At 41.9% G+C, this 12194-nt stretch overlaps 1 long non-coding RNA gene across 1 annotated transcript in view; it reads right to left on the bottom strand.

Annotated features, from left to right (window-relative positions):
* The window catches only part of LOC119929463, a 287602-nt gene that overhangs the window by 67382 nt on the left and 208026 nt on the right, over positions 1 to 12194 (bottom strand). Inside the window, exons 3-4 of the long non-coding RNA XR_005451557.1 lie at positions 11968 to 12121; positions 10519 to 10656 (exon numbers count right to left, since the gene is read on the bottom strand). This is a non-coding gene — a long non-coding RNA (uncharacterized LOC119929463). The remainder of the gene's footprint in view (positions 1 to 10518; positions 10657 to 11967; positions 12122 to 12194) is intronic.

Genomic DNA, 12194 nt, shown 5'->3' with positions numbered 1-12194 from the left:
CTGTAATTTTTTTAATGGATTTTCTTAAGTGCTTACTATATGCCAGGCACTGTACTAGGCGCTTGGGTAGACACAAGCTAATTAGGTTGGACATAGCCCATGTCCCTTACAGGGCTCACAGTCTTAATCCCCATTTTACAGATGAGGTAACTGAGGCACAGAGAAATGAAGTGACTTGCCTGAGGTCATACAGCACAGTCACATAGTTTTAGTGTCTGTCTTTCTCCCCACTTAGATTGTAAAATCCTTGAGTGCAGGAATCATGCCTACTAATTCAATTGCACTCTTCCAAGTTCTTAATATAGTACTGATTGATTCATTTCTGTGTTGCTCCCAGCATCACGCCCTGACTTGAATTGTTTCATCCCATGGTGCTCATGGAAGGTTTTGGAAATGTAGTTCTGGTCATTCCCATCAATAATCAATCCTGGGATTAGTCAGATCACTCCACTGCCACTAATCTCCTCACTGTGCCTCTTTCTCGCCTGTCCTGTTATCGACCCCTGGCCCACGTCCTCCCCCAGGCCCGGAATGCCCTCCCTCCATACATCCGCCAAACTAGCTCTCTTCCTCCCTTCAAAGCCCTACTGAGAGCTCACCTCCTCAAGGAGGCCTTCCCTGACTGAGCCCCCTTTTTTTCCTCTCCTCCTCCTCCTCCTCTCCCCATCGCCCCCTCCCTCCCTCTGCCCTACTCCCTTCCCCTCCACACAGCACCTGTATATATTTGTACATATTTATTACTCTATTTTATTTGTACATATTTACTATATTTATTTTATTAATGCTGTGTATATAGCTATAATTGTATTTATTCTGATGGAACTGACACCTATCTACTTGTTTTGCTCTTTGTCTGTCTCCCCCCTTCTAGACTGTGAGCCCGTTGTTGGGTAGGGACCGTCTCTATATGTTGCTGATTTGTCCTTCCCAAGCACTTAGTACAGTGTTCTGCACAGAGTAAGCACTCAATAAATATGATTGAATGAATGAATGAATGTAGGAACAGTGGCAACAGAAGCATTATTGGCCTTTGTTGCTGCCAGTGAGGAGGAGGAGGAACAGAACAAATACCAGGAAACACTAAATCACCTTGTTCCTGCCCGCACCACACCTAGCTGCTCTCCTACTCCAACCCAGACCACACATTTCACTCCTCTAATACCAACCTACTCAGTGTACCTCAATCTCATCTATCTTGCCCCTAACCTCTAGACCATGTCCTGCCTCTGGCCTGGAAAGTCCTCCCTCTTCAAATCTGACAGATCCACCACTTCCCCACCTTCAAAGCCTTATTAAATGCACATCTTCCATGGGCTTTCTCTTACTAAGCCCTCATTTCCTCTTCTCCCACTCCCTTCTGCATCACTTTTGCACTTGGATTTGCCCACTGTATTCACTCCTTCCTCAGCCCCACAGCACTTATGTACATATTGGTAATTTATTTACACTATCTGTCTCCCCCTCCAGACTGTAAGCTTGTTGTGGGCAGGAAACACATCTATAAACTGTGTTATATTTTACTCTCCTAAGTGCTTAGTACAGCGCTCTGTGCACAGTAAGCTCTCAATAAATACAAATGATTGATTGATTACAACGAGGAGGAAGGAGGAGAGCAAGGAAGGAGAGGAGGAGGAGAAGGAGGATGCTTGGTAGCTTCCCTTCCTTTTTCAAGCTGCCAGACTTACAGCCACCACTGACTTAGGTACCACATTCAATCCTCCCACCTTATCTGGAAGGGGAGAAGGGGAACCTGAATAACTTGACCTTCTTCTAACCTAATCAAATATGTCTTCTGTACTTAGGCTACAGCCAGAGCAACCCAACAGATTTTTTTTTTAATGCTATTTGTTAAGTGCTAAGTGCCAGGCCCTAAATTAAGCACCAGGGAAGAAATAAGATAATTGGATTAGACACAGATCCTGACCCACTTTGGGCTCACAGTCATAATTCCCATTTTACAAATGAAGAAACTGAGGTACAGAGATGTTAAGTGATTTGCCCAAGGTTGCACAGCTCACAAATGGTGGGGCAGGAATTCGAACCCAGGGTCCTCTGATTCTCAGACCCATGCTTTTTCCACTAGGCCACACTGTTTCTCAGAAGCAGTATTCAAATGGATTTCAAAGCAAATCCTAAACTATCCTTCTGCACCAGGACCCTCTTGTCTGGGGCAGAATACATCCAAAGTGGAAAAAGTGATTGGCGAGGAGAATAGGCATTAGAAATTGAGGCTTATACAGGAGACTTCTAAGGGAAATGAAGGATTAGAAACAGAACTCTGGAGAGTGCATGGCTTTTCCTTGCCAGTGGCCTATGTCCCCTACTTTGAATTCACCCTCACACATCTCTCTCTGGGATAACTAGGAGCCACTGGCTCTCCTTGCAAGTGAAAGCAAGAAGTCTACTGTTGGGTAGGGACCATCTCTATATGTTGCCATCTTGTACTTCCCAAGCGCTTAGTACAGTGCTCTGCACGCAGTAAGCTCTCAATAAATACGACTGAATGAATGAATGAATGAAGGTCAGATTGGTGCTATTTCCTCATGGTCACACTCCTTCAGAGATTTTGGATCATGGTGTATTGCATTCAAAAGGGTATCCAACTCTCAGACGATTGCATGGGCTAAGGGGACCTCAAAAAACAAATCCAACTCAACCTGTGAATCAAATTCACTCTCCTTTCTCCTCCAAAATGATAAGGAAGAAGTGTGGAGTAAGAGAGGGGCAGAAAACCAAGTCAGAGCAGTTAATAATAATAGTAATAATAATTGTGGTATTTGGTAAGCGCTTACCATGTGCTAGGCACTGTATTAAGTGTTGGGGTGGATACAAGCAAGTCAGGGTGGACACAATCCCTTGTCCCACACGGGGCTCATAGTCTCAATCCCCATTTTACAGATGAGGTCACTAAGGCTCAGAGAAGTTAAGTGACTTGTCCAAGGTCACACAGAGCCAGGATTAGAACCCATAACCTTCTGACTTATGGGCCTGTGCTCTGTCCACTACACCATGCTGCTCTCCCAGCAGTTGTATTACTCACCATGTTAGGAGAGGCTGCACAGAGTGGGATCAGGGCAGTCTGCCTATTTCTCCTGACCTTGCTTTGGCCATAGTAATGGCTCTGGGATTCCATCTCTCCTTCTCTTATGGGGAAAAAAAGGGAGATTAATAGCACAACAAAGTAGCTTTTCCTATTGCTATTAGATTACTAGTACAATAAAGTATAGCTTTTCCCATTCCTATTAGAGAAGCAGTGTGGCCTACTAGAAAGATCACAGGCCTGAGACTCAGAGGCCCTGGGTTCTAATCCAGATCCCACTCACACCTGCTGTGTATCCTTGGACAAGTCACTTCACTTCTCTGTGCCTAAGTTCTATCATCCACCAAATGGGGATTCAATGCCTGGTCTCCTCCTACTTAGACTGTAAACCCCATGTAGGACCAGATTATCTTGCATCTATCCCAGTGCTTAGCACATAGTAAATGCTCAACAAATGCCATTATTATCATCATTATTATTGCTCTGCCCCCAGTCAAACATAATATATCATTTTTGTCTTAGAATTCTAGATATTGAGTTATGACAGGTATCATGCCTCAAGAAGAAAATGAACATATATGTGTGTGTATATATATATATATGTATTTATATATATATATGTATTTATATAAAGTACAGTGGGTAATGGGGAGGAAATTAATTTTTACCTTTTTAACAACTGTCAAATCCATGTACATTGTAACATTTCAGCTATCTCAGGGATATTATACATGTCATTGTGTTGGGGGTTTAACCCTTCTTTTAGGACAATCTAATGGAATTGTAGAGAAATGCAAGCTATAGTCATATGTTTTATTCTTTTTAAAGTTATGAAAAGGAAAATCAAAATCATATATACACTTTCTCAAAATCACAACTCAGAAAAGGATAAAACTTGGTTCTTATTTCTTTAGGGTCATGCCTTTCCTTAATTTGGTTTTCTGAGCTCACTCACTAGTAATCAATCAGTCAATCAGAGCACTGTACTAAACACTTGGGAAAACGTAATGTAACAGAGTTACATGCTCCCTACCCACAAGGAGCTTATAGTCTAATAGACATAGGGCAGATAGAGATACTTTTTGAAGTCAATTTCTGTCTGATTTTTCACCACAGGCAACTAGCACTTGATGCCAACCTTAGTTAACAGGAATCATGCAGAAGAGGCAGGAAGGGCTAATGTTTTGAATCACACAGTCCTATCTTAAGAATAATAATAATTATGGTACTTGTTAACTATGTGCCAAACACTGTTCTAAGCACTGGGGTAGATCCAAGTTAATTAGGTTGGACACAGTCCCTGTCCACATGGGACTCACATTCTTAATCCTCATTTTCCAGATGAGGTAACTGAGACCCGAAGAAATGAAGTGACTTGTCCAAGGTCACACAGCAGACAGGTGGCGGAGCCAGAATTAGAACCCAGGTTCTGTGCTCTATCCACTAAGCCATGCTGCTTCTGTAAGCCATGCATACTATCATCCAGCAAGGGAGGCCACTTGTCCGGTGGTTTCCCAGGCACTCTGGTTTTAAGCCAGTCTGTCTCCTGCCTGGTTCAGTTATGGGCCATCAGATGCCTTTATGTCGAGTATTGTTATTTTTAGCCCCAGGACTCTCTGCCTCTGTTCCTGTGGCCAAGCTCTGTGGCATTTATGTTCAGAAGGACCTGAGAAGGGGACAGAAAGCCTCCGGTGCAAGTTGGGGGTGCCGGGCCTCCCTCCCCATCCATGCCAAACCCACTAGATTGGAGCAGAATGGACACAGTTTCAAAATGGCTCATTTCAAATCATCCTCGGCAACAGAGGCCATTATTTTCCCAGCCCCATTCCAGAGCCCCTGGCATCAGAGGATTGACAAGATTTGCTGAGGAGCAGCATGACCTAGTGGAAAGAGCACAAGCCTGGGAATCAGAGGACCTGGATTCTAATTCCACTCTGCTGGCTGCCTGCTCGTGACCCTGGACAGCTTCTCTGTGCCTCCATTTTGTCATCTTTAAAACAGAGATATAATGTCTGTTCTCCCCACTATTTAGATTCTGAGCTTCATGTGGGACAGGGACTGTGTATGAGCTGATTAACTTGTGTCTTCTCCAGCACTTTGAACAGTGCTTGTCACAGAGTAAGTGCTTAAAAGTTATAATGTGAATAATAAGGGGAATAGTTTTCACTGGAGGCTTTTCCACACCCAGCCTTGTGGCCTTCCTCCACTGCTACCCCTGGGGAGGTGAGGGTGGCACTTAAAGGCCGCCCTTTGGAGCGCTGATGGTAATGGTGGAAGTGGAAGGTGGTTCTGTTGGTCTGGGACAGCTGCCAAACATCCAGATTCTAGATCGATTAGGAATTCTACCCAAAGATGCCCTCTTGCAGCCTACCTTGTTCCATGAATAATAGTAATTATGATAATAATACCAATAATATTTGTTAAGCACTAAGTTCCAAGCACTGTACTAAACACTGGGTAGAAGCAAGTTCATCAGATCACACTACTCCTGTCCCACATAGGGATTATAGTATAAACTGGGGGGAGATCAAGTATTTAGTCCTCATTTTAGCGAGGAGGAAATTGAGGAATAGAGAAGTCAAAAGGGAGAGTCCGGATTAAAACTCAGGTCCCCTGATTTCCAAGTCTGTGCTCTTTCCCCTAAGCAAGCTACCTCTCTTGCCCACAGAAAGTTAGAGCTTCAAATCCTCTCATTGTTAACAGGATGATTTGGGAGGTAGCACTAGGGCTGTTAAAGAATATGTGGATTCTGTAACATTCTTTTTAACTGGTAAATAGATTGCCTTTTGCAGATGTGGCCTTTATTCAAAGAGCTGGAAGGGCAGCCCAGATGTTATTTATTTAACTCTCTCATATCCTGATGGGACTATATTTTAACTATCCCAGCAGGTGGGTGTTAACTTATTCTCTAAGAAGAAGATTCCACAACCTGCCTGGGTAACTCATTCCAATAGCTTTATAAAGAGGTTTAACCCCTTCATTAGCCTGAAACATTCTTACAAGCTCTTACTACCATTACCCACGTCACAGTGATTCACCTGGCCTCAGTGAGGGTCTGGGTTGTTGGGTTTTCTTTTCATGTTTGACTAAAATTTTGATTCTTCTACAGTACATCTTTGTTAGTTTTTCTGCAGGAGGATTTCACCTAGTCTAATAACTACCTTTAAGTGCCTTTCACTCTGGCTAATAACATATATCCTTTTTAGCTAACATAGGATCTCCCTATTGCAATTCAAATCCTTTCTTCACTGGGCTCCTTCTATTGCATAATTTCTTTTTTCCACACTTTCAGATTATATCACCCATCACCTAGCCACCATTTAGGGGCTAATAGAAGCAGTGTGGCTTAGTGGAAAGAGCACAGGCTTCAGAGTCAGAGGTTGTGGGTTCTAATTCTAGCTAGACCACTTATCAGCCGTGTGACCTTGGGCAAGTTGCTTAACTTCTCTGTGCCTCAGTTACCTCATCTGTAAAATGGGGAATAAGTCTGTGAGCCACACATGGGACAACTTGATTACCTTGTATCTACCCCAGTGCTTAGAACAGTGCTTGGCACATAGTAAGTGCTTAACAAATACCATGGTTATCATTATTATTATTGATATTATTTTTCTTTTAATATTTATTCTTTGGTTCTTTTCAACTCTTTCATTAACTTGATTGCTACCTTCTAAACTGTCTCTGCAAGCTTTCTCCAGTATAGAGTGCTATTGTCAGGGGTGACAAATGCTTAATAAATGCCATTATTATTATTATTAATAAATGCTGACTAGAATGGAAAAATTACTTTCTAGTTCTTGTTGTTGCAGCTCTGTTGGGACATCTTATGGGCTAGAGTAAAGAGAGAAGATAGAAGAAAACTTTTGCACACACTTGAAGTTACTGAATCTTCCATCAGTCATTTTTGATAAGCAATTCTCATCCCCTCTCCATTCAGCTTTACTTCTGGAGTTGGGGGAGAAAGACACAGATGGGGAAATAGCAAGATTCATGGCGTTGGGGGAGAGAAAGACCCATAATGGAGAGGGAGAGAGAAAGAGAGAGACCCAGAGTGGGAAGTGAAAGAGAAAAAGATATCCAGAGTGGAGAGGGACAGAAAGATTCAGAGTGGGGAGAGAGAGACCCAGAGCTGGGGGAGGGAGGGAGAAGAAAGGGAGGGGAGAGAGAGAGAGAGAGACTCAGAGTGAGGAGAGCAAAAGAGGGAAACACAGAGAGAGGAGAGACCCAGAAGAGACACAAAGGAGAGAAAGAGCCAGAGTTGATGGAGAAAGAGAGATCCAGAGAGGGGGGACAGAGAGATGCACAGTGGAGAGTGTGAGAGACCTATATAGAGGAGAGAGAGACCCAGAGTAGGGAGAGGAAACCAGAGGTTGGAGGGAGGGAGACAAAGAGAAAGATCCAGAGCTGGGGTTGGGGGGTGGGGAGAGAAAGAAAGAGAGAGAGATGAGTGGGAAGAGAGAGAGACTCAAAGTGGGGGGAGAGAGAGTCCCATAGTGTGGGGAGAGAGAGAGAGAGAGACCTAGAGTGGAAAGAGGCTCAAAATGGGGAGAGAGAAACCCAGAGTGGGAAGAGAGCGAGAGCCAGAGTGGGGAGAGAGAAAAATCCAGAGTAGATAGAGGGACCCAGAGGGGGGAAGAAAAAAGAAAAAAAAAGGGAAAGGGGGGAAGGAAGGAAGGGAGCAAGTGAGACCCAGAATTAGGTGGGAGAGGGACAGTGTGAGAGAGGATGGGGATGGGGGGAATGACAGGTATTTTGAGAGTGCAAAAGCCCACCAAGAGCCTTGGAGTCAGTTGGGAGTACAAAAATCACCAAGATGCACTGGGTTCCAATATGGGGAAAGAAAAACATCTTCCCAGCCCAGCCCTAGAAGGGTAACAGGAACCCCCAAAACTCCAGCTTCATCACCCAGCCCCCACAGGGGGAAAGTCAAGACAATGCAGGGTTCCAGAGTCTTAAGGTCCACACTGGAGTGTGGCTGGGCTCAGTGTGACATAAAAGAGACCCTTCTGCCCATCCCCGTTTCCCCTGCCATACACATACACACACATACACACATCTCTCCCCCCGCCTCCCCTGACAGCCCCCACTGAGGGTCTAGGCCCAGGCAGGACCTGCATCTTGGGGGATTGTTCCAGACCCAAATCAGCTGCCTCGTCCCGTGAACCTAAGTTCATTCAATCAATCAATCAATTGTATTTTGAATATTTACTCTGTGCAGACTACTGTACTTAAGCACTTGGGAAAGTACAATACAAGAGAGTTGGATAGGCACAATCCCTGACAACAAGGAGCTATAGTCTAAAGGGGAATTTATAGTCTAGAGGGGATCCTTACAGTCAATTCTCCTTTCATTGTCCCCTAATCACAAAAGGAGCTAATATGTGATTACAATAACACAGAGTCTTTGGGAAACAGCTAGTCCAGACTTTTAGTTGGTAAGGTAACAGCTCAAGGGAAACTTGGTTGTAAGCCTAAATCACACTGCTGAAGATGCTTTTTATGCCCATTATGCCACATTGAGTTGACAAGGTTAAGTTGCTAATAACTTTCTTGTGGTGACATCTCCAATGATTTGCTCAAAGTTCAGAAGAAGTAAGCTAGCACAGTTATGCTCATAAGAATAAAGCTGGCCTGTTTTTAAATGATCTCCAAGTCAAAAGCAACTATAACAATAAAACAAAAATCTATTTTCTTTGTTTGACACCACTGGGAACTTACTCAGCTTGCTAGTTCTGTCCTAAGTTCAATTTTCTCACAGCAATTGCAAGTTTCCACTTCCCACTTTGACAAGTTAGGAGCCAGTGAATAAATGCAGGTGCAAAAGGGCTAACCCAGACAAAACGGTCCCTGAGTTCTTAGGTCTTTCTTTTTTTTTCCCCAGGGACTAAATTTCTGGGTCCCTGACTGAAAGTCTTGTTACACCAATGTGTATAAACTACTCAATAAAAGCACTTTATTTGGCCTCCATATCTTTCGCAGGCATTATGGTCTAGTTGATAGGGCTCTGGAATAGGAGCCAGAAGAGGAAGTCCTATTTCTTGCTCCAGCAACCACATATCTTTCTATGACTTGAGGTGAGACTTTTAACATCTTTAAGCCTTTATAGTTTTAAAGTGTTTAATCTCTGAAGGGGCTCTGGGGCTTCCAAATGGAGGGTGTGGAATTTGTAAATCAAATAAAGAAACCAGTCTACTTCAGTTCTTCCACTGTTAGGCCCTGTCTTGATTTCTTCTTATTATTGTTAACTTCCATTTATATAGTCACTTTGCCGCAATAACTTAGAAAAGTAATATTATTCTAGTGTAATAAAAGGAACAGGCAAATTATGTTTAGAATTCATTAAAATGGGGAGGGGTGGAAGGAGAACTCTCAGTAGGCTGAGAGTATTTCAATTTCCTTGGGAAAATGAAGGGAATCAAACACGTCTTGGTTCTAAGACAGCATTCAAGACTTGGTGGACGTTGCTCATTTATTTGTCATACAGCAGGTTAAGCTTGAGTAGTGGCATCAAATCTAAAAATGCTGTAATTAGAAATGGAATACTAGGAAAAGATCATATTAATGAGTTTCTATAGAAAAGTGCATGAATTCATGGAGAGGAAATTGTCCTGCCCCTGATATTTTGTGGAATAATGAGGACTTCATATAGATTTTTTTAAGTGAAGTCCTCAGAAACCCACAACAAAATGGCAATGCCGATAGTTAAAACATTTTCCAAACAATTTTAAATCATTAGACTATATTGCAGGACATTTAAATATACTTCCAGGTGCATGTTTTCATTTCTTTCAGGTAGCAAGAACAGTTCTTCATGAATTAAAGGTAGAGAAATACCAATGTTACAGATAATAACAGTGTTGTATGAAATTGATTTTAAGGCTATATAGAACATGGTCATCAGCATGCTTAGACAAAAAGCATGGGAAGTTAAAGAAAGAGGAAAAGGGACTGAAAGAACTGTAGGAGAGTGGAAATGGATATGTAGCTTAATAAAGATGGATTTATGTGTAAAATGGACATTGTTCAGTTTAATTACATGCAATTATTGGAACATTTCTATCCTTCTAAATTGCCCCCCCCAAAAAAAATATATATATATATATAAAATTTCCCTGCTTCAGAGTACATAATGCAAGTTAGGAATAGAGTGTAATTGTGTAATTTGGGTATATTGGTAGTACACATTAATTGTACATCTGCTGTGAGGGTTATGAAAATGTGTCATGACAGTCAATCAATTGTACTTACCGAGTGCTTACTATGTGCAGAGCATTATACTAAATTCTTGGGAGAGTACAATACAACAGAATTAGCAGACACATTTCCTGCCATAAAGAGCTTACAATAATATCAATGGCAAGAGGTTTGGAGTGGAGAAAGACCCTATAGATGGAAAGGTGGGATACACTTAAGCAGCTCTTGCAATTTAATATAAGAATGTTTAAAATCTATATTCTTTTAACTCTTTTCAAACTTACCCCAGTAGCTCTTTAGGGTTAATGGCCACTTCAGAGATTGAACTTGAGACTTCTTTAAAGTGTATGGATGGTCTGCAGGAACAGGGAGACCTTGAGCAGGCTCTTAGAGTCCTATGGCTTTGGCATGTCAATGGAACACTGAATTGTGGAAAAAAGAAAACAATTTTAACTTCTGCCCTTCACTTCTAGGATCTTCAAAACTCTCATTTTTTCCATTTATTTCATTTTCCTTTTCTCAGTCTCATCCCACTCTTTGCAACAGTTTTTCTCCCTTTGATCCCTTCTTCCATTTCTATCTCCATGCATTCATGCTGCCCATCTATTATCCCTGATTTCCTATTAATCTATTAATGGTATCTATTCAGTGCTTGCTCTGGGCAGAGGATTGTATCAAACACTTGAGAGAGTACAATACAGTTGAATGGGTAGACATGATCCCTGATATCAAGGAGTTAAATATTTAGTTGCACTTAGATCTGTGACTTTTGGACACTTGATATTTGTCCCACCCTCAACTCCACAGCACTTATGTATATACCTATGAAATATAAATTACAAATTAATGATTTATATTAATGTCTGCCCCCCTGCCCAGGCTGTAAGTTTACTGTGGGCAGGGAACATGCCTGCTAATGCTGTTTGTATTGTACTCTCCCAAGTGTTTAGTAGAAGTGTGCTGCACATAGTAAGCACTCAAATACCATTGATTAAATGATATTGGGGGAGCTTCCTTTCTACATCCAAGTTATAAATTCTCAAATTTTATTCATTCTGAATTACACTATATTTCCACAGCAGAGGATAGATGATGGCTCAGAATTCACTGCTCAAACTCCAAAGATTAGTCACTGTTCTCTACTGAAATTCATACATTAGTTTTGTAAAATTTCTGATTTTGGTGCTAACTGGATTCAGATTTACTTCTATATCTTTATAATAATAATATGGTATTTGTTAAGCACTTACTATGTGACAAGCACTGTTCTAAGTGCTGGAATGAGACTATACATATTACTGAAGAATGGTCATGTCTCTGCCTCAGTGCCGGTTGCAATGTTGCAGCTCATGCATATATTTTTACAGTAGGTTGCTTCCCCTACCTGTAATTCATTTTAATGTTCACCTCCCCACTAGATTGTATGCTCTTCAAGGACAGGGACCATATCTACTTACTCTACTGTGTTCCCCAAGTGCTTAGGACAGTGCTGTGCATACAGCCCTCAATACATACCATTGATTGAACTGTTTAATCACTCAATCGATGCTATTTATGGAGCACTTACTCTGTATAGCACTGTACTAAGTTCTTGGGAGAGTACAACACTACAGAGTTGGTTGAAGCAGTTCTTGCCCACAAAGAGCTTACAGTCTTCTGGGGAGAAAGTAGAGAATTCATGCTAGTATCAATCCAAGTCACTTGGACTACTTTCTTCTACCCTATTCACTTACCCTATTGCCTGCTGTGGATTTTTGATCAGGCTTCGTTGCGTGATATGGACACATCTCAAAATTAGTAATGAACTGACTTTGGCGACTCAGATCAACACATTTTGGGGTTGTTTTACGGTGCTAGTCATATTTGGTGATAAATAATTTTCACGAGCTGTAGAGAGAGCAGAGACAAAAAGTGAGTTCTGGGCCTAGTGTTGACCCCTGTCTTAAAGCACAAAATTGCA

Source organism: Tachyglossus aculeatus, chromosome 6 (genome assembly GCF_015852505.1).
Source record: "Tachyglossus aculeatus isolate mTacAcu1 chromosome 6, mTacAcu1.pri, whole genome shotgun sequence".
NCBI lineage: Eukaryota > Metazoa > Chordata > Mammalia > Monotremata > Tachyglossidae > Tachyglossus > Tachyglossus aculeatus.
The sequence above is the reverse complement of the archived record's forward strand: the minus strand, read 5'-3'. Positions and strand labels throughout refer to the sequence as shown.